The sequence below is a fragment of the Cupressus sempervirens genome, chromosome 2 (assembly GCF_028749045.1).
Source record: "Cupressus sempervirens isolate cs-2001-9-10 chromosome 2, ASM2874904v1, whole genome shotgun sequence".
Classification (NCBI taxonomy): domain Eukaryota; kingdom Viridiplantae; phylum Streptophyta; class Pinopsida; order Cupressales; family Cupressaceae; genus Cupressus; species Cupressus sempervirens.
In genome coordinates this window covers 357,364,379-357,385,245 of record NC_143119.1, presented here as the reverse complement: position 1 = coordinate 357,385,245, position 20,867 = coordinate 357,364,379, and the positions used below count along the sequence as shown (strand labels likewise).

The 20,867-nt window shown below is 34.4% G+C and overlaps 1 pseudogene; it reads left to right on the top strand.

The window, feature by feature from the left end:
• The first annotated feature begins 2,633 nt into the window (after window positions 1-2,633).
• Window positions 2,634-20,524, top strand: LOC149572611 (reticulon-like protein B8; annotated as a pseudogene).
• Window positions 20,525-20,867: the final 343 nt, after the last annotated feature.

The window sequence follows — 20,867 nt, the reverse complement described above, 5'->3', positions numbered from 1 at the left end:
TTTGGGCTTCCCTAACAACACAAGTCCTTCATTGTGAAAATACAATAAAACAAGGCACTTTGTGACAACATATGCCCTATTGTCTTGATCCATCATGGGAACAAGTCTCCGAGTCAACCCCAAACTCATTAATTCAACATCAAGATTCTAGCTTACACTCTGATCAATGTTGCAGACATTCCAATCTATCTATCCAAACGCTCTATCATTTGAAAAATCATACATTAGTGAAATGCACTATCCAACACACCAAATTCATTATAGGGTTACTTTGTGCTATTCCATACATCACACGGGCTATTACACTAAGTGTACACTCTATAACAATCAAAAGTGCTATAAGGTTCATCATCTGTGCTATTACCTTACATGGAGGTGCTACAAGCGGCATAAGCACTACTGAATTTTTCATAGACAATATTACATGAATCAAATTCCCTATTAGCACTGAAAGTGCTTTGGAGTTTTTCATATGCATTATTGCATCTAATGAATGCACTATATAAGGTAAAAGAACTATGAAAAGCTGCACATCCGCTACATTGACGCTATCCAACTTACCAATATTCATCACCTACGATCAAACTATCTCAAAATGCATACATGCTATTCTATGGGCTATATGTGCTAAGGAGCACTTCGTATGTAGTAAAACACTTAAAAGCACTATGTAATCCTACATATGCACTACAATTTTCTCCTATGCATTGTTTTACTATCTCAAAATGCTTTTAAATGTGTTATTTCACTTTATGGATGTGCTACTACATTAGTCATATTTGCTACAAGAATTTAAATGCACTACAAAAAGATTTAAATGCACTACAATGTTTAAACATGCATTTACCAGTTCAAATCATGCAAAAACCTAAAAATTCCTACAACAAATCCAAAAATTTAGAATCACAGAGGTTCTTGATGACTTACCGAGGCACCATAGTTAGTCGGATGCTCATATCTATAACCCTTCTCAAATTTGTGCTCTTGTGATAGGACCACCATCTTCACCAGCTTAGAGCTCAAAGGAAGAAGAATGAAAGAGGAGTGCAACATTGAAAAGGGTAAAAGGTCTTTTGACCTGTTTCACCCTCACTAGGAACATTTTTATGACCTATTTTACCATCTTTTTTCTTATTTAATGCCTTCAAACTATTTTTCTTAATCTGGGTATTGTTGCATCCAATTCAATGACATACCTACAACCCAATTTTAACATCAAACTTTGCCATCAATTTTTTTTTATAGAAATAAACTTAGAATTTCCATATATTGCAAATCAAAATTTCCAATTTAATTTTTGAGGGGGAACTATAATCTATATCAAACCAGGGAAAAAATGTTTTCAAACATAAAAAATATTCTATCCCAGCCAAATTTCAACGTCAAATCAAATAAATTGGGGCATTCAAATAAACTATTCTAACTAAAGGATTTTAAACAGTTCAATATCAAAATCAATCATCGAATCAACTTCAAACCAACAAAAACATCAATGATCAGACAATCAAATCATCAATAATCAAGCATCATATCAACCTCAAATCAGCAAAACATCATTGATTAGACTCTCAATCATCAAAATTTGGCTAAAACTAAGGAAACCAAGACATTTTTTGAACTAATATGCTTCACATATTAGCTCAAAGAGGGGCATTTGTAGACACCCTAAAATGGGCAAAGACCTAAAAAAATGTAAATTTTGGTCAAATATAAAAATTAAAGAAAACTGAGGAAAAATAATAGACTTTCAAACCAACTACAAACATCAAGTCATTTGAGTGGTTAACTAATTCATCACCTATCAAATCCCAAAATTTAAAAAGGAAAACCAATTCATAAAATTAAATAAAATCAAATAAAAAAGGAAAAAGGTAAAGACAAATGTTCAAAATAGATGCAACATTTAATAAATCAAAAAAATCATTTATCCTCTCAAAAGTGAAATCCCCTCTTTTTGGAATTTAAAAGAATTGAAAATCCCTATTTATCCTCACAAACTAAGTTTATTTGATTGCTCCTCTTGGGGTCTTATGATATATTTTTAGTTTTACAATTACCCCCAGTAAAAGGTAAATCCTAGATCTTTACCCCAACCCCTTCTAAAATCCTATAAATAGAAGGGAAAATCAAGAGAAAAGGGACCCAAGTTTTATGCATCTAATGTAGGCATATTAGAGCTCTCATTTTGATAATCCATTTAGCATCATTGTTGTAGAGATTTAATGTCATTTTAGTATCATTCTAACATCATTTTAATATCTATTTAGTATTCTCACTAGTAGATTTGGTGTTAATTTTTGACCTTATGCCATTTTCCATTTGATTTTAACTTTTTTTTGTTAAGATCCTGAGTTGGTTAAATTTGTTTGGTCAAAATTTTGACCAACATGGATTATAAACAAAAAAAAGAAAGAGAAAAGTGCGTGGGAGGAGGGATTTTCACTACAAGCTCATGGGTAAGGGGGGAGGGATAATGCAAAAGATAACGAGGTGAAAGAAAAACCCTTGATTTCACCAACAGCTACAAGAATAATTTCACTAAGAACCGGTGCAGTGATAATGCAAAAGTCGGGTTCTATTCTTTACTTGGTCTCTATAATACTGTACTTCCCTTTTTTAAAGTGATACAATTAATGACTGTCCAAGGTATCATTGATGGCGTGAAGCATGGGAAGCAAATTCATGTGATTGGTCTGTGAATTAAAACTGGGTGTTAATGGATGATGTTGATTCAATCTCTCTCCATGAGGTCTTCTTCTTCAATAGTTAAGCATCTGAAGATCATAGTCATTGGGGTGAGTTCTGATAACCTAGAAGACAAGGGAAGAACACTAATAGAGTTTGCTAAATATTTGGAAGTCCCATTTTGGTATAGCCCAACAAAGATCTCAAAGCTGGAGGACATTAATGAAGGTTTATTCAATGTGAAAGCATGCAAGTTCATGGTTGTGAATGTTCAAACTATTTTTAGAACTTTGTTATATTAACTTGACAAACAAAGCTCATTTCTCTAGTAAGTCATTTGTTTGGGAGGAGTGTTCCCAAACAAAGCTCAGAGACATTATTTGAAAGGAGTGAAAAATCATCAATTTTTGATTCATTTAATTGACTCTTTGGATGCTAGAAACCCATTCATCATCTGCTTGATGGAGGAAAATGTAAAAAAGAAATATTTTTTTGAAGCCCTATTGTTAACATTTTGAGCAATGGTGTGTTTTTATAGGGAGAAGTTTTATTGTTTGTCAATTTAGAAACAAAGCACTTGAATTAATCTAGATTTTTGAAAATTCATTATTTTTCTATAGATCATAAAAAATTAAATACCTAAGAACTTTACACTAAAATTTGCTTTACAATAATGTAAAATAAGGGTTGTCGTACAACTGTAAAAAATCACTCATTTGAAATAGGGGCAGAGGCAAGGGCATTTGTTGTCCCAAACAATAAAACTAAAACTTTCATTAAGCTATTTTTCCTCAATGTTTGGTTTTGTATACAACTACCAATGTCTTATTATGGAGAAACAAGTGAATTTCTTTAAGCATTCTTGCTAGTGCCACATTCATATGGCTACTTTTAGAGTGGTTGGAGTACCACTTGTTGATGCTAATTTGCATTAGTCTTGTATTTTGTATGACTATCTTATTTCTCTAGTTGAATGTTGTATTTTTCTTTAATATGTTAGAATTATTTTCATATTGTATTATAGGTTAGGCTAATTTTTCTATGTAGTGGCTCACAATGTAGTCTATCTTTAATGGGTTTTGTACTTTAAAAAATATTTAAGCTTCATATTTATTTCTTTTCAAGTTTGCTCCAAGTGTTCCCCAAATTTTTATTCTAGAGAATATCTTTATTGATGCTGCTGTTACTATCAGAAATGAAATTAATTGGTTCTTAAGCTTTCTACAAGATGTTGGAATTGGGAAAGATGTCAAGACATTCCTTGTGGTATTTTTCTTTTCTTATATAATGTTCTTTCCTGCAATCTTATATCATATTCATCCATTAAAATTCAAGTCATGTGGATTCCAAAATACAATTTTTGAACTCTGTGAGTTGCAGGAGGTTTGTTTATTGTTGCTATAATTAGCAGTTATTGCAACATTTCAACAATATTTTACATAGGTAAGTTATTAAGAGTTTTCCTTGAGTTTCTTTTTACATCATTATGAATAGTTTATTTCATTTGTTTTGAGTTGGATTGGTAGTTGGTCTATCTAGAAAGAGAGAAACAATATGATTTTGAAATATAGAAAGATGCCAATGGTGTTTTTCAAGTCCTTATCCATAAAATCAAGGAAAATATGATGATTTTGCATCCTTTAGCCTTGGTTGTCCTCTCAAGCCCTTAGATTGGGATATCAATAAAAAATGAAACCTTATGGAGTGTCATAATAACTACAAAAAATTCATTGTTAAAATAAGAAGAAATATAAAATGCCCCCAAACCCCTTGTTGTTGGTTGTTGATCATATGATTGACAATGATGTGGTGGTATCTCATATTTGTGGAGTGTAGTATAGTGTTTTGGTTTTAGATATTGAGAAATAGTAATCACAATATGACATTTATTATTAGTGTGTTGAGAAGGGAATGGATAAGAAGTATAACATTGTATTATAGGTATGGTCCCTTGCTATCGGTCAAATTGAAACATGTATGGTGGAAATTAATATATTCTACAAATATTGTCTATAGTGGCATGCCATGTAGTAGCCAATTTTCAAATGCAATGTGAGTAGATCAAGAATGATCTTAGTGATATCGATAAAACCTATAGAATTATCAAGGATTTGAATGGTGTGTACAGGAAAAGAGTCAGTGAGCTACAAATTGAGTTTCTACCTCAACAACAATAGAGGGAAGACTTGATCTAGATATTTTGGCTTACAATGGATATGCCTAAAATTAGGATGGAGCAAGTTGCCAATATATTGGCTTTAGAAAAACCATCTACTCAACACTATGGTATAATTACAAAACAACAATAAAAACTTCTCAAACTTATCCAAGTGATTTGATTGCAAGCTCTTGTGCACTTTCTTGTACACAAAGTAGAGTCTAATATCAAAAAAAGAATCAACCAACCATAACAAAAGAAATAAGTTTTCCTACCACACCACAATGGTGCATATATATGTATGAGAATTAAACTACTTTTTTCTCGCAAGCAATGGATATTTCATACTATAAGGAAATTAACCCTTCCCTAATGATGACAAGGCAATGTTTACTTATCGCCTCTTTGCAGATTCACTAAAAGTATTCCCCTTAACATAGGGTAATGGATGCATAAATACTTTTATACTAAACAAAATTATTCAAACACATTCCCCTACCATATATATACACAAAACATACACAGAGATATTATATAAATAGTGTCCTTGAGATTGGTCAAGGACATAAGAGTAGAAGAGTTTCTATGAGAAAGGAGTAAATCTAGAATAAAAACAAACATGAGATTACCATCCCATACACCTCCAAATGTTCTTGGTTCTACCAACTCATGGAATATTTTAGCTACCTGAAATGTCTAGCATAAGAGCACGTTGGTGAATGGGCAATCAACATCATCAAATAAGAAAATCTTGTGCTATTACAGATCTAACTTAAGTTGCTAAACCTTTTCAAAAGAATCTACACTAATACCAACTATAAGGGAGACAGGGGGTGAAACAATATATGTAATTTTCAACTTAATTTTACTTTAATATAGCTATTATTCATAAACTATAATAATTACACAATATAAGAATTTCACAAGTACACAAGAGTTATAAACTTATGTGAAAACCAAAGATGGGAAAAATCACAGGAGAATCAACCTCATAATTTTAATGAATCATTTATGATAAGTAGACAACAAGCAATAGGAGGCACCAATCTTAGATTGAATATATTATGACCAACCAATGGATTACATTTACATCATTTGCCTGATGATTGAGTGACAAACTAGTGAAAAGGACATCAAACAACGACAAGAGGCTGTGTTTGCAATTAAATATCTTGCACCCAGTAATGTTTCATGACTTTCTAATTTGGGAATGTTTAGTATTCATATCACAGAGCCTATGTTTTAGATTTTGAGTCGTTTGAAGTCTATTTGACTAGGTTTTGAATCCCTCAAAGTTGGTCATTTATTAATGTCATGCTGATGTGAATTGTTTTGAATTTTGGGAAGCTTTGTTTGACTTATTACAAATTTGACCCAGTTGACCAAAATGAGAAGATTCCTTTTGCATTGCATTTTAGAAGTCAAAGACTTTCTAGGTTTCAATTTTGAGCTTTTGACAAATCTGTTTGGTCAGTTTTCAAATGCGATTCCATAAGCAATTTGTAAAGTTTTGCTAGTGTTGAGAAATGCAGATTTGTCAAAACCCCAGTTCGTGATGTCATATCTTAAAATCTATAATAGGTGAGATCAAATGGATTGTACCACTGTGTTTTACTCTAAAAATAATTCAAGTGTGCCAATTTGCAAGACTTGACAAATCTGTTTGCACACTTTTCCAAGTCAATTTCATTTGCAAAAAATGCTTTTCTACCTTCAATTTGCAAAATTCTAAGTAGCTCACTTTGACCGCTTTCCATTTGTGTCTTATTATTCATCATGAGCCCAAAATATTGACTTATACTCTCCTCATGACAGTAAACCAACATCCCCATTTTCATTCTCCTAAGTGTCAATTTGCCTAGTTTTCAAAACCAATTCCGAACATGTTTTGTTGTTTTTTGACATGTTTATATGCAGGCAATTTTAAAGGGATAACTTTGATGGTCGATATCTTTTGACCTTGATGTCATCATGAGATGAAATTTGATTGGGTAAAAGTGTGCCGAAAAGAGATTCGATGTTGTTGATTTCAGAGCCCAATTATTTGTTTGGGTCAGTTTTTAAAGCCGGTCAAAGGACCTCCTAGAACAAAGTTGATCGTTCACAGATAAGGTGTGAAATGAGTTTTAAATGGATTATTCAATGGTCAAACTTGGTTTTAACTAGTATGATAGGTTTGATGGATAAGTTTGATATATCATTTGTTTGAAAATGATTTTTTTTTATAGCCGGACCTGCCTTGGGGCCTGGCTAAATTCCATCTGATCGATAAGGTATCATGGAATTTTCAAAGTGACTAAAATGGTTTATAATGAATTTATTTTATTAAAATGTCATAATGCAAAGGTGAGAAATGATAGTGGTGTTGAGTGCAAGAAAGGTTGAGCTGACGATGGGTGATCATGTACATAAAGTGCACTAAAAGTTAAAAATCCACAGGAGAGTTTCTAAATTGGGGCTGAGTTTTATCAATCTATGCAAGATTTCTAATATTTCAACATCCATATATAGGCCTATGGGTAGGAACATCCCAAGTGGAGCATGTGGAAAATGACCACTTTTCAAAGTCTTAACACAGTGGAGAGTGTCTTTCAACGAGCATGTGATTGTCCCAGTACAATCCAAGAGAGGAGTTTGGATAGTGATGATGATGAATTTTGTGATAGGGATTATGATGTATTAGTAATGGAAAATAATTTAACTAAAGCTTTTCATAATGTCATGTTTGAGAGTGAGGGTGTTAGAGAGGTTCATGGAACTAGTGCTAGAGGTGATCAGGATGTCTTTTTTGAGGATGAGTCCCCAAAGGTATTGTCTTCTCTCTGCTTGGCCAAACAAGATAATATTCAGTTGAAAGAAAAAATGTTTACAAATTTTTCATTGGTTTGCATCTGAAGATGAGGATTTAATTGATATTGCAACTTCCAATGACTCCTCATTAGCAATTACCTTTGATGCCAATATATATAGTGATCTACTATAGACTACAAATTCATTTGAGGACCTTTTATTAGAGTTGGAGAAGGTTGGTATCTTAGACAATTAATAAATTACTAGGTTTGAAAGTGGTAGCAGAAGTAGTTGACAGATTCAAAGCAGGGGCATTCAAACCTAAAACACAAGATGCCCATCAATAGGGTTGATGACATTAGGAGTTTCCCTGATAGAGAATCCACATGGGCCACCTTTCAAATGCGACTACTACAACACAAAATATCCATGCAAAAAGGTAGGGAAGCCCATGTCAAAGGCAACCCACATTAAGAGAAGATTGTTCAGCTAGGGAATCAATCACTGCCTCATTAATTTTTGCTGAACATGTGGACAAGAAGGGGATGACTATAATGAATGGAGGGAGCATTTGAGAATAGACAGGGCATGACATGTAAAGGCAAGATATTCCATAAGTTAGGAAGCCATACTAGTAGGCAACATAGCTCCAATAATGGTCAAGACTCAATAGAATTATCAGCTGAAAGAAGGCACCAATCTAGGATTCTATGGGCTACACACTAGGCTCAAGAGATGATTACAAAAATGGAAAGGCAGTGTCGAAAGACCAAGTACTCAAGCATCTACTCTTGTGAAAATGTGGAGGGAATTGGAAGGTGAGTCATGAGTTAACTCTTCAAGGGAGATGTCCACGCAAGAAGGAAATGTTTCAAATTAGATTTGTGTTTTGAGAGAATGTAGTAGATTGGAGGCAAGAGGGGTATTCAAGAGTAGACAAAAGGAGACCCACATAGTCAAACATGTAGGAGGCAGGGAGAAAGCCACGTGAGCAGACCAAAAGAAGTTGACAGCAGGGCAATCCCAATGCAATGATCACCCAAGCATTTTAAATGGAACAAAGTTAGTCATCATAGCTCATCCACCCAATGTGGAGCATTTGCTCAAGACCTGTTTCCATAAATATCCAAAGGGAAAATTATTTCTGCCTCTGCCTTTGCTTCAACCATGCTTGTTGAATGGTGCAAAATGTTTTTTCCTTCATAAAACAAAGAAGCTCCACGTTGAGCAAGGCAATCCACATGTGTAGAAAGAGTGAGAAGACCACTTGTTTGAGCATATTGAAATAGAGGAGGATCTTGTGGAGCTTCGTAAACCTTTTGAAAAGATTGTCAACACTAAATGCAATGTGGGAGCCAACCATGACCAAGCCTTTTTTGAATTTATAGATTTGAATCAAGTCATTGCAATGGTTTCATATTACACTTCATCATTAGAGCCAATTTAGGAAAGAAGCTGCTAGAAGGACTGCAGGGTTTTTAATTTGTCCCACATTCATTATGTGGTAGACCTTTTGAGTGTTTAAATACAAAAACACACAATGACTAAGTGTTTTAAAGACACTAGGCCTTTGAAGCCTTAGCTTGCATGGCAGGGCCCATGGTCGACTAGTTGGACAGAGAAAACTAATAAATTTTGACAAAGTGCACTACTAGAAAGAGTTGCCAAAAAACTTGAAATGTCACTAGAAAAGTTAGGGAATCTGGGAAGGTGCCATATCGCCACTAGAAAATTGTGAGACTTTTCAACATGTGACATGGCGGCCTACTAGAAAGTAGAAATTTTGGTTAGTGACCTGTCGATAAACCTAAAATTTGGCAAGAAAGAAATGTGGGACCCAACAATAGTGACATGGTAAAAGGACTATCTGACAAGTGGCACTATAGTGATCAGGTTGCAATGATGAACATGATGGCGGCACGTGGCAGATACAATGACATTACCATGTCACCAAGACAAAGTTGCATGCTGGTTAACATGGAAACAAGCGACTGCTAAGGTGGCATGATGATGCAGTGCCAGTTGTGCAGGTTAGACCTAATAGAAGATTGACACGTGTCACCAGGGCTGGTAAACATGTTTGACCCATAGGAGAATGGTGAGGAAATTTGAAAAAGCATAAATTTTAATATTTTATTAATCTAACCTCAAAATCACGTGCATTTCCTTTTAAATAAATTTGGAGTTATTCTATAGTTTGAAACTATATAAAAGGGTAAATTTTTGCAATTTTAAGTGCTATGAAAGTCATGAATGGGAGTCTGAACTTCAAAGGGGCATAACAGGCACTTTTTTGTCCAAAATATACACTTCAATATACTATTGGAATCAGGAGGAAACAAACTTTCTAAATATGAATTTAGTTTTTGCATAGCTATTCACCGGTTTAGTCTATAAGAAAATTTGTAAATTCTGGGGCATCCTCAGCAAAATGGGTAGTTTTCATCATGAAGCATCAAAATTGGCTAGGAGGTAGATATAAAAGATATTGAAGCCTAAATGTGGAAAAAAAAACTTTGAAAAGATTACATTGCATTCTAGAGGCCATTTAACTAATTTTGGCCTTTGCCTTGATTTGAGATCTGCCATCAAAAGTGGTTATTTTTCATCAAGTTTTTGAATCACTTTATGCTTTTGAGAGGCAAAACTAATCAAATTTTTGATATCTAGTTATAGAGAGAGATTAGAGAGATTCTTTTCATTGTTAGGAGAGGTTTTTCAAGTGGAAACATGTCATCTTCACAATAGATCTGTAGGGCCCATTTTCCGTTGCACCAAAAGCCATGACTATTAGTGAACATGGAACACCACATAATTAACCACCTGTGGGCAGGGGAGCGCGTCGCATCACCCAAAAATCTCCCCCTCAACGTGCATACCAGGTGCTTACGTGGGTTGGGAAGGCACCGAGGAGATTTGAACCCATGACCAAGCCAAAACTAGGCTCTGATACCAATTGTAGGGCCCATTTGCCGTTGCACCAAAAGCCATGACTATTAGTGAACATGGAACACCACATAATTAACCACCTGTGGGCAGGGGAGCGCGTTGCATCACCCAACAAGATCCAGGAATTCACTGCCTCCTATATCATTCTCTTTCTTTCTCATTGTAATGGTTCGAGTTTTTTGAGAAAAAATAACTCATTGTTGTGATACCATCTGTGTTCCAATCTGGAGTTTACTTAGATCTATGAAACTAGGGTTCTAGTCTTGATATGTTCCCATTACTGTGACACCACATTCTTTAGCATAATTCTCTTGTATGAATCATTCAACTAGTTCAGATTTGTTAGGTGTTTTCATGTTTTGATTTCATGCATTTGAATGCATTGTTTCAAAGGAACTAATACAAATGAGCCAGAATTTCTTTAGTTTCATTCTGATTCACATCTTCTATCTCAGTAATTTGTGATCTTATGTGGTCTAGAAACAAAGAGCTGAGATCCATTTGCATCCCTTTAAGGTTGTATGTTAGATATGTTTTGTTGTTGGAACAAAGGAACCAGTAAATTGTTGATGTGTTTGACAGGGTTGCTGATTATTTGAGAAGGATATTTTGTAAGAATGAGGTCTTGATAACACTGATGTTTGATTCACAAAGTGATAGGATAGATATGATATCTGGGTATATGAAATATGTCTTAGTATCATAGATGTATGTATTGAATTCATGAAATTGCCCAATGGATTAGGCACTAATCAGTTATAGGATCAATTAGTTCTTACTGCTGCATATTTGGATTTGTGCTGAATTCAACATTATTAATCAAATGCTTTTCCCCCTTTCACATTGAATAGTTGAAAAGTCTAATCCTCACTTAGGTTATGAATTTCATTTTTTTGCATTTAGCTAATATAGATATATGCCATTACATGAGTTAATAGGAGAATTAAGGGTTAAATCTGCTTAGTAGATTTAGGAATATGTTTTTGCACTAGTACCATATTAATTGAATTTGAGATCCACCCATCTAGGTTTTGCAAAGCCTAAAGTAGAAGAAGGGTCTAGCCTTATAGTTGGCCTAGTGTCTGAAAAGATGTGTTAAGGATGGGAGTTAGCTACCCCTAGATGTGTCTTGTTCTCATCGGGGTACTTTGAAGCCTGTAACATTTCAAAACACCAAAAAAATGGTGACTTTGTTGGGGAACAAGGTTGTAAATGCTTGAATTATGGAGTTGGAAATCTTTGATATATTTTGCATATTCAATTTTGTATGCAAAGTTTTGTGATCTCCAGTTAATCTTTATTCATGGATAGCAACATCTTGTAAAATTGGATGTAAATTGTGTTCTATGACTGGTGTAGGTCTATCTTCAATCAGTTCAATTTGCAAGTGCTGTGGAGAAAGTTTAGAGTCAAGAATTGATTTATGAAGTGTATTTTCTTTTCAAGGTGTTAATGATTTGCAAGTTTCCCCTACATTGAAGATCTAGTTCAGATTTGTCAAGTGATACATTATGTTTTTTTTCTCACAAAGTGTGAGTGGAGACTCTCAAAACTCTATACCAATTTGTTCCTAGTTGATTCCACTGCAATATATTGAAGGATTTTTAGTTGTGTGGGCAGATCATAAACTATTGATAGTCTCTTGAAAAGGAAGTTTTAAATTCTTGATAGGTTTTTGAAGTGTTGTTGCAATCTGTTGTTATAAGAAATTGAACTGTAAAGGGTAAAATCACAATAGTGATTTGTCCATCCTCTAGCAAGGAGGTGGCGGCTCTACAAAGTTTTGACTAGTGCTGTGAAGGAATTTCAGTCTTGCACCTATGCCCAATAAGTAGATCTATGTTTTCATGCAGCAACACTAAAGATATTTCTCCACTTTCATGAGATTTCATTTCCATGAAAGTAAACTCCACAAAAGTTTCTCTGTCAAGTGGTAATTTTAGCACTAAGTAGGAGATTGGTTTGATTTATGAATTTCAAATTTTCTACAAGTAATGAATTCTAAAGGTAACTTTGGTGAATGAATTATAAGTTTGTTAGAAATGGAAAATTTCCCTTCAACTAGTATGCAATCCATTGATAAAATTTGTAGATCTATTTCTACCAAAAGATACATTCCATTGAATTTTGATGGCATTCATGGTTTTCCAAACTTTGTACCGCATAACATTAGAAAATATTTGCCTAAATTTAGCGAGAACCATGAAAATTTAGCTAGTCACCATATTCAAATATTTATTGACTTGGTTGATGATTTTGAGATTGCTCATGAAGACGTTCTGTTATTGAATAGATTGTCCCTTGAGGAAATACATGTAAATCTAACCCTGAATGCCCAAGTGAGAGGACAAACTAACACCAATAGTTGGATAGTTTATCACAGGGTTGATAACCTTCCTCTGAATTTTATCGGGTATAGCTCCCCGTATGAAATATTCAATGAATCAAATGTGAATGCATTTACCACAAAGAATAAAAGGGTATCAAACATCTATCCATAAATACATTGTAGATGCGTAAACTTATATTACTGCACAAAAAGAAAGCAAAGAACAACAAGTGACACAAAGTTCATTTGCTGAACACTGCATTGTGTAATGAAATAAAATATATCTTCCATTCTCTTGAGATAAATAAAACTTAGAGCCTTTAAAGATGTTTGAATTGATGATGTAACAAGAAAACAATGGTATTGAAATGTAATTTAGAGAAAACTGAAAATGACACAAAGTTCATAATTAGTGGAAGGAAAATACACCATAATTAAAGTTCTGATATACTTAACCCTTAGTCTCCCTTCCCTGACTAAAAAAGATCACAAAGTATCTTGTGCACATTGCAACCAAACCGCTATTTCAAGAAAGACAGAAACTCCTTTCACAATATTACATCAACTATCAAAATCCTATTTCTATCTCAAGCACATAGTTCTGAAAAAGAAAAGAAGGAAAAAGCCCATGCTCTGCCTCTCACAACCTATCCAGAAAATGGAATCATTTGCAAAATCTCCTTCCTGCTTGAAGCTCAAAGTTTGTAGTCTGGAAGAAGCTAGAATCCCCCCCACCTTGCACATTTCCTAAGATGTATTTATCTTTCTCTATTGTCAATGGCTGTTTAGTTTCTATAACTCTTCCACTTCATAACTGATTCTTGGTATCACACTTTTAACATAGCATCATGTTTTAATAGAATTCCTGAGACCCCCATGACTTCGTTCACTTTTCAGTTATTAAAACTGACCTGTAACCTTCCATCTTTCAAGTTGAGCTTATAATGTTTTACAAGTTTTAAAGTCATGAGAGACTTTAGATTAACCTATCATTTTAAAGATGTGCAGATGCTCCTTTACACAAATGACACGTCAAATCTTTAAGATGGGTGATGACTCACCATTCTTGATTTGATAAATACGTGGAACATAACTTCCTTCTCATTATCTCTGCTTTATTCACCAGTACAGAGACTTCAATTTGGCATAGTTTATAATACTTTGAAACATTATTTTGATGCCATATAATATTTTCATCATACGTTTCCAATAATATCATTCTCTTTGAAACCCACGGATAGCATATATTGTTCATAAAGTGCTATCAAAGATTAAATATATCACCCAATGCTTTTAAATTTGTTAATTTCCACTCCATCAAATGTTTATCACTCATGAATTCTTTTTCTGTTGCTAAACATGACCATGAGCTCTTCTCATAAATACACCAATGTTGACTTGCTACTATTTCTTTTTGCAGACCTAATATATGTCTTTGAAAACATTTGTAGGGCTCATGTATTCTTTAGCTGATTTAGTATTGTGCTAAACAGTTCACATGCACATCAGATTCATTTTAGTAATATCAAATTCAATTCACTTCTCTTTATTTAAAGTCATAATCTGTTCCTTTCCCTGATTTGAATTTTTACTTGGATGAGGCACTGTTTTAGATTTTGGTGAGAGGCTCCACCCAAGGGTTCTTTACCTTTTAGCATATGTATGATGACAACACAATTGGGTTGTTTTGAACTATTTCTATTGATGCTATGTCAAGCGCAGTCAAGCTTCCTTCTTTCTTGACTGTGGGTTGAAGACTCGGGCCGATTTCTTTTCCTGTATTTCCATTACAAACCTTCATCATACCATTGGCCGCCTACCATGTGCCTTTTCATCTAAGTTTCTTCCATCATGGATGTTGGGAAAAAGCACCCTCAATAAAACCATCGCCAACTATTTGCACTTTTAGAATTGTGAATTGTCGGATAAACAATTATTCACGTAATTGATAATTATGAATGACCTTATGGGGTTCTGCCTTTCATCTGCAAATTCTTGTGATGATAAGGATACAAACATCTATAATCAAATATTAACTCATAAATAATGAGATTTTCATGTGACTCATTATCTCAGCAACCTGGTTATCAATTTGAAGCCTTTAGGTTTTCATATCAAGCTCCACTCTTTTAAGCTAATGATCTATCTTATAATAGATCCTAAGTTTTGAACCAAAGGTCTACATATTTATAATTGAATCTTATACCGGTGTTGTTGAGCTTGAAATTTAAAATAGTTTTGAACCTGAATTCTAGATCTTTGAAACTTTGAATTTGAATCTACAGATGTCGAGTCCCCAAATTTTGAGTATGTGAATCCTTTGAATTTAAAACTAGAGTGAGAATTAAGTGCTTGAAATTTGACTCTGATAACTAGGAAACCATTTTGAATCAACTGAGCTTAATTGAACACGAAATATTGAATGGGGCTAAACATTTCATATGGGGGCCACCAAAATCATCTAAAATATTGAGATTACTAAGCTGCCAAACTGGATTTTGAGTCTATGAAACTTCCTATGTAGCCTAATATTGAATATAATAGTTTCAAAACTTTTGAAGTTTTGCAATTGAATCCATTAGATCAGGTCTTTATCTTGTTCTGCACCTCTGTATCTTTTGAAACTGTTGAGTTGACCAAAACTGAATTATGAATAGAGACTGGATTCTGGTATTAAGTTGAACACAAATTTTGAACCATTCTGAACTAACAAATCTATATTTTGAACTACTTTGAACCCATTTGAACCGCTTTGAACACTTTGAACTTTAGTTCAAAGTGGTTCAAAAACTCTGCACTTGAAGTTTTGAAACTGTGATCATATCGAGTGCTAATAGGGGCTCTAACTGTGGGACTGATTTTAATGCAAAATGAGAGAACTCCAACAATCTTTGGGAAAGAACAGTGCCTTATCCATTGGGAAAATAGAGTCAGCAAGAGAAGATTGGGAGTTGCTTGCAGAGAGGGCAGAGGGGAGTAGGGCAAAACCAACAAACCAAAACCAACAACCAACACCTAAACTACTAGATAGCACAAGGCTTGCACATTATTCCAACTACACTACACACAACCAAAACTTATTTACAATATTTACAAAGGTAGGAAGGAACCTACCATAAAGATCGGAAGAAAGAAGAGTCAAGTGAAACCATTTATCGGCTGAGAGAAATAGGAGCCTTTCTGAATCAGCAAAGCATACCTCAATGGACCGGCTCCAAACCATTGTGTGATGATGACTCTTTCAATGCCAAACTTCAAACTAATAGCGTGCATGCATATGTTGATTCACCTCTCTTTTCCAAAGAGCCATAACTCATCATAGTATTCAACTCTACTTAAGAATTGATCTCTCACACTATCAGGGTTAGACTCCACGTCAAGCTGAAAAATATGAAATGAAAGGGCCTCAGGAAAAAAAAATGTACAATCTTCAGGAACATTGTCATGCAGATTCAATTCCTATGCATGGTTATGATCAGTTCGTAACCATGGTGATGCTTCCTTCAGCATAGGATCAGACCTTGGATATATGTCTTCTTCATTCCTTTCAAGGAACCAATTATCATCAAATATATCATAAATCCCATCCCCTTCTCTTCTTAGAGTGCCATCACATATCACAACCTTACCCAAATTAGCAACATCATGCATAGATGAATGAAAAGGAAAATTTCCAATAAATACTTCATTTTGAAATTGATTTGAAAAAGTACCTGAGGCATCATCCAAGAAATGATCCAGCTTGAGTGATGATGAAAATGTACCTATGATTCCTTCTTCTCCATTGAGAAAAATTTGTTAGTGAATAGATTGTCCTCCGAGAAAATGTGTGCAAATATGACCCTGAATGCCCAAGTGAGAGGACAAACTAACACCAATAGTTGCATAGGTTATCATGGATTGATAACCTTCCTCTGAATTTTTATCGGGTACAGCTCCTCGTGTGAAATATTCAATGAATCAAATGTGAATGCTTTTACCAAAAAGCATAAAAGGATAACAAACATCTACCTATAAATACAGTGTAGATGCAGGAAAAACTACACAAGTACAAGAAATTAAATGGTAATTGACACAAAGTCCATTCACCTTGATATGCTACAAAAGACAGAGTCAAGAAACACATTATCCATCTTCTTGAGAAAGTGAAAAAATGAAGATATGGAGATATAACAACATATTTCAAAGAAAATTAAAGTGACACAAAGATCACAATTAGTGGAAAGTAGATTGCTCAAACTCAAAGTTTTGACAAACAATTAACTCGCAAGTCTCCCTCCTCTGAAAGCATAAAATGCATCACTATTACAATCACCATTAATAAAATCATGAGGTTTCCTTTGTATTTTAAACAAAATACAACTCTCTTGACACACAGTTCAAAAAGAAAAGAAAGAAAACCCTAGCTCTGCTTCCCAGGACCTGCACAAGAAAATGAGCTAATGCTTGAAAAATCTAGAAAAATTTTCCCCCTTTGCTGAAGCACAAAGTCTACAGTTCCAGAGAGAAAGATCTGTGTCACCTCGTTATCACTGTATTCATAACCTCTATTCTACTGTAGCTCAAAGTCTCCCAGCCAAAATTCAAAAAACTGGAACCCCTATTGTCTTTGACGTTGATATATTTAACCTCTCTTTCCCATGGCTTTTCAATTTTCATAACTGATTCTTGGAAGATTTTATGACTCACCTTTTTTTAAAATCTCTTTATTCTCCTGTCTTTATAACCTTTTCTTCTTCCTGATTATCTTTCTTTATCTCCATCAATATTTATAATATTTCTCACAATTATAAATATAACTCTATAATAGGAAGATGTATCGTTAAAATTTAATAGTGAGCTACAATGCTAAAATTAATCCTTCTGGATAAATCTTAAACCTATCTAAACGCCATATAACTCATAATATGTGCTTATTTAGACAACTGGCGTATAGTTTAACCTTTTTAAAACTTTATTTGAGTGCTTTGGCACGAAATCATCAAACTATCCATATTTCCATTTTGTCTATTTCTTCTACTGAGAGTGAATTTGATGATGGCCTAGATCATGAGTTTTCTGTCAATGAGAACTGAGTTTAGAAATTTTCCATTGGCGTTGATTCTGATATAACCTATGATCTACCATCTTCATGTTCCCATTGTTATTGTAGCTCCTCTTGTTATTGTTTCAAAAGACCAAGTTTTGTTTCAAGATAGGTTAAGAGAGCTGCTCCATCTTAAGCTTCAACACAGAGTGATCAATTTCATCTAAAGCCGTGGGCTTCAATGTAATTTCCATCTTCAGCTTTGCAATTATCTCATCGACTAGATCAATCGCTTTATCTAGCAGGAAACTATCATTGATATAATTCATATCTTTTGAGTAGACCATAGAGTATAAAGGTCACATCTTCCATATCCGTGCACATCTCTTTTTGCTTTACTGAAGAGAATTATGGTTCTAATTAAAACTGCACATGGCAGTTCCTTTGTTATGTCGCCTCTTCCCATTTGTGCCTTGGCTCGACACTTTTATTGCATTTAAGGTGGTAAATCATAGCTGTGCGGGTTTTGAAATGTTAACTCGTGTCTGTGCTGACTTTCTTTTCTTTTATCTCCCATGGTGAACAATACATTGAATATAGCTTTTATTGGAGTGACGAGTCGCATATGTCCACTATTGTGAAAAGATTTTGGTTCTTTGGAAGGGCACCTTAATATTGCATCCATTCTTCATTTATGGTATTGGCATGATTTAAGATTCAATATGACATTCTCTAACCAAATTCTTAGTCCCTCCTTGCATTGGCACTTAGATAAACATTCCACCCTTGTATATATGTTGATACCTATCAATTGAGCAGTTTAGAACAATCAATGAAGAATAATTTGAGTTGAGGGGGTCATCATTTATGTGCTTAGTGATGGCTTTAATTATAACTCGCATTGATATGCATATCTGCCAATTCTCATCACAATCAAACACCATAGTATTTTTTCAAAAAAATTTGCATGTAATGTCAACATTGAAAGTGGTTCAGGCTGGCTTATGTTTAAATACGTGGATAGAAAATTAGACTTTTATTGCTCCACTTCTTGTCGTGGCAGCTCTCTGCAAGATTTCCATCAACCTACGAGCATCATTCTTTGATATATTTTATCCACTATCAAACCCGAGCTTCCAAATTGAAATTCCATGTCATCAGGTATCAAATTATTAGACACAAAGGTCTGTATAGGTTCTGCTTGAGCAAGGAATCCCATCCTATTCACCATAGTGACAATAGCTTCTAAAATCTCCCCTCTGAAAGGTTTGAAAATCACACATTGGTATTTAACTAGAAATGTTACAAATTCTATTCCCTCATGGATAAGCCACTTCCCAATGTTCTCAACTCTTGTTATTGCTACAAAAAAACCATATCGACTGCTTGATTCCATTCCTGACTACGGTTCACATTTGCTGTCAATCATGTTTTATACATCATTTTATTTCCAAGTTCATAGGGAAGTTGTATACAAAATAATTCACATGATTCCCTCTTCTATCGTCGTGTACTAGTTAGTGAATGCATTTCACGAGTCTCATGGTCCACTAACCTTTTCCAAAGTTAAAATAATGTGGCTATTGCTATCTTGAACTCTGTGGACACTTGATTACGTTGACATCTAGGTTGATTCATATTTTCCAACTGCTATTTGATGTGTATGAGTGCAAACATGTCGATGAATGTCCCATGCATAAATGGACCTTGGAACCAGGATAATGATGTCAAAGTATGGTATCTCATTCACTAACATAATTCACCATGTTTTATTATCTGAAAGCATCACAAGATTTTTGAGTTTTAATATCATGCTTGGACACTATTCATTATATCTTCCCACTGTGCATATTTGATTTTCGTTATTAACCACGATTTTACTAATGTCACTACATTCCCTCAATGACAGATGTGAAATTTGAACATGTGAACTCAGAAATAGAGAATCTTGAATCTTTAGGTATCTAAATTAACATGACCTTTGAATGAAACCTGAGACTTGAATGAGGAATAGAGTCACTAGACTATAAGACCATCTACTTCAAACCCATTTATGCTTGATATCCCGAAGCATGTGTCTATTTCTTTAATCACTGAAAATTGAATTGACATGCCCAGAAAGAACTTGGTAAATTTGATGAAGCTTCCTGTGAAGTCTAAATTTGAGCTCAATGATGTATGTACCCTTGCATTAGATCATCGAGCTTGGAGAGTCTAAATCTTGTTTCTGGATCTGCATATCAAAGTATTGAACCACTTTGAACTTATGAACCTAATCTTTATCTTAATTTGCACCTTACATCTTCTAAAATCGTTGGGCTGAAACTGAATCACGAATAGAGGCTGAGTTCTGAACCTTTTCAAACTAACCAATTTGCATTTTCAAAATCATTTGAACTATTGAACTGCTTTGAACTACTTTGAACATCAGTTCGAAGTGGTTCAAAAACTCTGAACTTGAAGTTTTGAAACTATAACTATATCAGGCACTAATAGGGGCTCTAAATGTGAGACTGATTTTGATGTAAAAGCAAAGAACTCCAGCAATCTCTGGGAGAAGAACAGTGCCTTATCCATGGGCGAATAGAGTTAGCAAGAGAAGAAGACCGGGAGCTACTTGTAGAGAGGGTGGAGGGGAGTAGGGAAAAACAAATGAACAAAACCAACAACACCTAAACTACTAGCAAGCACGAGGCTTGCACATTATTCAAACTACACTATGCACACCAAAAAGATATTTACAAAGTATATACAAAGATAGGAAGAGAACCTACCACATGAACCAAAAATAAGAAAAAGTCATGCAAATCCATTTACCGGCTGGGAGAAGTAGCATCCTTTTCGGAGTAGCAAGTCATGTCTCATTTGAGCAGCACCGTACCAGTATGTACAACCAACATCTTCAATGCCAAAATGCAAGTTAAAAGCAC